We start from the raw sequence: 5,606 nt of genomic DNA, 5'->3' as shown, positions 1-5,606 counted from the left end.
AATGTGTAGGATAACTTATCCCACTATTATTTATTAGTCCCGAAATAAGTTATCTCTAATATTGTCAACCAAACATGCATTAAAATTTTTATCCTGGAATTATTATTTTATCTCGAGATTATTTGCTTTTGTACCTCACACAAAACGACCCCTAAAAGTTAAGTAACAATCAAAACAAATATTTTAGTTAAATTAATATAATATAATAGAGTTCGGAGGTGAAATAGCCATTTTCTAAAGTAAAAATTTCAAAAGGTACAAATGATTTTAAAAGAAACGAAAAAGAACAAAACGTTTTTGGTCGAATGATTTGTCCCTTGACTATTAACGGCATTGTCAAAATCGCTTGCTTCCTAGCATCTTATAAGTTGCTGGTGGCCACACAATTTGTAAGTTGATGGTGGTCAAGCAACTTACAAGTTACTGGTGTCCCAATGATTTTCTTTTAATTTATTTTGTAGCAGAACAACAATAAACAGTTTTTTCTCAGCTTGTGTTGAGTTAGTCATATTTCAAGTATTTTTTTTTTGCTTTCTAAAATTCCTGATTAAAAAACCACTTTCTGAAGCCCTACATAAGTTTCATCTTACTCTCCTTTTATTGAATAAATTATAAAAGTTATTTGTTTCGTGTGTTAAAAATGAATAAGGATAAAGTAGAGTAATTATATTCGGGTGGTAATATTTTATATGAAGTCGGTTCTATAAGATATAGTCGACAACATGAACTTATGCAAGTATTTCTATTATCTCATAAATATGAGTGATTGCAACTCTTACTAAGATGTAGTGGCTAACACTGGATGATATCCAACATCTTTTTCAGCCAATGAAGTTACAACGTATAGTAGACAAGCATTTGGAATGATGATTCTTTGTATTTATTCTCTGAACTATTGAAATTTTTGATAATCATATCAACTTAATTAGTCTTGACATGTATGTGTCAATTGAACGTTATCATATCATTCAAGAACCCATCGACAATGAGTTTGATCTTTGTGATACTTTATATTTATCGAAGTTGAATGTGGATTTTTCAAGGGATATAGTCCAATAATAAATAGTGGGAGGATTTGACAGGCACTGAAATGATATAAATATCTTGACTATGCAATATGATAATGGGTTGATACACAATTTCATAACTTTGATCGAAGTATGGATAGTTCTGAGATTGGGGGACCTAGTGTAACACCTCTAGAAAAGAAATTAGAAAGAAACCAAGAAAATTCACAAAATTGCCTGAACACGACTCATGGTCAGGTCCACTAGGTCATTTTAGCACTCGTCCTGAGTGTAGTTCCCCAAAAGGCAGAAGAATGAAAATCTAACCCAGTAGTGACGATTGCTGACAATGAGTCATTTTTACCTAGGACGAACCATTTTGCCAACCATCTTGAGAGTCTAGCCAAATGTCCTGACGGATTACTTTTTTACCTAGTGAGATCAACTCAGTGATGATGATTCGTTGTCAGACATAATGAGTCGTTGTGTGCACTCGTCTTGAATAATTTTAAGAAAGTTCTGAACATTGGAATTTAAGCTCAGTGACCACGATTTAATGACAGACCGTTGTGTGTCATGATGAGTTGTTGGAACCTTTGGTCCTCAGGATACCCTTAAATAGTCCATGCACAATGTCTCAGGTGACTCGTCATTATAAGACATGACGAGTTGTCTTGAGATTCGTCCATCGCGGTTTAACAGTTTTTAAAAAAGGGTTTTCCGAAAGTATTTTCATACTTTCCTTAATTCCTAGACTTATACTATGTTATTTAAGGCTTATTAGGAAGGGGTTAAAGAGGCTTAAATGTTTCTTTACCCTCATTCTCTCCCAAAACACTTAGAAGAATATCAAAAAGGCGATTATTTTACTCTCAAACAAAAAAAACCTAGGGTTCTTCTCCAAAAGCTTCATAGTTCAAATTCTTAGCACGAATTCTCCAAACTCCAAGTATGCGAGTGTTTAGTTCGGGCCTCGTTCATGCCTAAAGTTTTTTTCAAAGTTCAAATTTATGGAATCCATGAATTAGGGCAAGTTCCTAAATATCCCAAATTTAAGATTTCTTTCAGTGTCTATGTTTCAGGACATCTTATGACTGTGAATATTATCTTATGCATGATTAAATAGGATTCCATAAATGTTTGATATATTATGAACACATGATCATAAATTCTTGTAAAATTTGCATTGTTTCCAGTATTGGTTCCTCAGGACCTCCACTTTTACGACTCAGCTACACAATCCTCTTTTAATACCCATTAAAATATTTATCACATATTCCCATTAATTAAATCACATTACACATTAAGACATACATTGTTGGTATCGTCATACCAACTACACTTGTAACATAACAACAATATGCCAAACCAATTGTCATCACTTGGAGGAATTCACAACCCCCTTGGTTTAATTACACTTTAGCTTGGGGAATTACATAACCTCATAAGGTTCAATTCAAAACCATTATCCTTCATTAGCCTTTCACATTATGCAATAATTCATAAATAGTTCAATATGCATACTTTTCATATTTAAAACTAATTTCACAACATAGGGTTGGGGTCATTACCACTTCAAAAGTCACAAGTTGAGCAAAATCACAATCCCCTCATTTATTCACCATACCCATGCACCCCACCAGTTCAAAACCATAATCAAAGAATGAATAGTCATAGGTAAACCATGGAAAACATTGTTCAACAACAAACACTCAAAACCCTCAACCCATGTTTCAAAATCAATCCCAAAACCATATAAATAATACTTTAAACCACATGCTTTTAAACAGATAGCAATTGGGGAAGACTAATATGCCTGAAATATAAAGTTTCACAAAAAGAATTCGACCCTTGAGCCCTTGGATGACCTACTTTCTGGAAATCCTAAGTATCTTGTTTGAGGGTATTTAGAGAGAATAAAGAGAGTCTTTGATATGTTAAAGTGTGGAAGGAATGCCTCAAAGGTGTTTTATGGACGTGGGTCTAAGTGGTTAAAGTGGAAAATATCCAAAGTGCCCTCAACTTAAAAGATGGAATTTAGTCATTAGTGTCTACGGATCACAATACAACTCACAGGGATACGTTAGGACTCGTTACCATGAGTCATAGCTAAGATAGTTTCAAGGGAATACACACTCTATTGACCCTATGACTTAACTAATACAACTCATAATGGGACTTTATGACTCGTAGGGTGTCTCATCGTAGTCAACACAAAAATCATTTAGGATAAAACACTGGACGTCCTATGATTTGCACCAAATGACTCATAACGAGTCCTTACGACTCATAGTGAGACACTCGTACTCAGAACAGAACTTAGCCACACATATACTGTTTAGGCTACGATTTGAGTCCAATGATTCATCCAGACTCCCTACGACTCGTAAGGTAAGTTATAGTCAGGATAATAAGGATAAAATTTCAAAAAATTTCAAGGACCAACACCTGGGTGTTTCACCACTGCAGCGGTAACTCGCAGTAAATTTTCTAGTTTTAGAAAACCAAAAAATATTTTTATTCCTTTTTTTTTTAAAATGTAATAGAGCTCTGTGGAAGGCAATTTTCGGAGGGTTTTAAAAGTTTTTTTTTAATCTTTGAAGGTAAGTAATTACATTCTAAACTTGAATTTACTTTCTTTAACCATAGAAAATCACTAGAAATGGATTAATGGTGGAAATTGAGGTTTAACCTGGTTGATGGAAATTGATGAAAAGTGGAGGTAATATGTATAAATTTGGTATTTATAATGATCTTAAGGCATTAGAAAATACTAATGAGAATAGGATTATGGTTTATTATGCTAATTAATGTAAAATTCATGAGGTTTAAGAGATAGAAAATCCTAAGATGATGAAATAGTGTGAATTTATGGCTAAAAGAAGTGATTTTTGATTCCTAATAGGTAAAAAAGAATGAATAAGTAATTCTTTTTGTTATAGATAAAGGACGGTATTGAAAGGACAAAAGTATGGCTTAAAGGCAACTTTGAGCAAAATAATTAAGGTAGACTATGATTTTGTTGTAGCACTTAGACTTTATTGGCTTTGTGCTTGTTTGTGAACTTGACATTTATGATTGCCTTCTAGAATGACCTATTATTTAATGATTGCATTGTATTTCATTTGCATTATGATGATATGTTAAAATGATGGGTCGGGTACTATGTCGGTAAAGATATGTTATGTTGAGATGATAGGTCGGGTACCATGTCGATACATATTTGATATATTATGATAATAGATTGGGTATCACACTGGTATGAATATGATATGTAAGATGATGGGTTGGGTTGGGTACTACACTAGTATGATATGATATTGATGATGAGATTGAGAAGAGTAAGAGTTGTGAGCACATTTTGCATACTTGTACTCATTCATATGCACTGAGTGTTTTTTTGATGATTATAAATAATGATGAGTTGTTGATGAAAATGATTGAGTATAAAAGCTTGTGAAAGTAAACTTATGAGTTGTATTTACATGATGATACTTGATGTGTTCAATTTATTCATATAATTGGTTATGAGTTTTAAGATCACACTTATACTTGTTTGACTTGGGTACTTGTATATTGTTGAGTTAGTCGGTATATGATGCTTACCAGTACTTGTTGATGTACTGATGCTAAAAGTACTTTTCTTTCTGTTGAGTGTAGAACATCTTCCAGCGGCTGACATGCGACCTAAGCTCTAGTTAGCCATTCAAACCCAATTTTGAGGGTAAGCACCATGTCCAAGCAACTTTCAGATCTTCCTGTGATGTTGATGTACCTTGTTTTGAGACTAATATGATTATTTTACTTATGTTTTAGATATTCTTGTTATTTTTTAGATTTAGTTACTTCTTAGATATTTTTGTACGGTGACTTTAGGTCTCAAGGATTGTAATAAATAGAGGTTTTTGCCCTCTATTATTTTATGGACGATGGATTTGGATGATGATTATTTGGGTAAAGAATAAAGATCTTTTTATACTTGTTTGAATGCATGGGTATTAATAAATTATGAATGTGAGAGTAACACTTAAGTGAGAAAGGGTGAGATAAGTATGATTCTCCTACCATAGGTTAGGGCGGGTGTCAATCATGACTATTGGGACATAACATAAGGACTTTACATAGATGAATACTTTAGATAACCAAGAGGAGTGACATCAGTAGCCTTACTCCAGCTACTTCCTCAGCAGCTCCAGTAGGTCACCCAAGCCAGTAGCGTGCCTTACCTAATGTAGGTGGTCGGCAATACTAGAACAGGTTCCATGCCTTGTAGACTCGATAAGTCTAAGAGGGTTCCCCAATAGTTATTGGTGAATTGAAAGTCTTTCATATTGATGTACATGCATTGTGAGATATTGGATCCACACTTTCCTTCATGACTCCTTATATTATAGTAGATTTGGTGTTAGTATCAAAACCCTTTTAGAATTTTTCTCAGTCTCTACTCATGTTGGTGACTTAGTTTTAGCTAAATGAGTATACAAAAATTGCCCAGTCATAGGTTCCCAGAAAATCACCACAGTCGATCTAGTCAAGTTATAAATAATTGATTTTGATATAAGTCTTGGCATGGATTAGTTACATTCCTATTATGACTCA

This window comes from Capsicum annuum, chromosome 1, assembly GCF_002878395.1.
Source record: "Capsicum annuum cultivar UCD-10X-F1 chromosome 1, UCD10Xv1.1, whole genome shotgun sequence".
In the NCBI taxonomy this organism is placed as follows: Eukaryota; Viridiplantae; Streptophyta; class Magnoliopsida; order Solanales; family Solanaceae; genus Capsicum; species Capsicum annuum.
The sequence above is the reverse complement of the archived record's forward strand: the minus strand, read 5'-3'. Positions refer to the sequence as shown.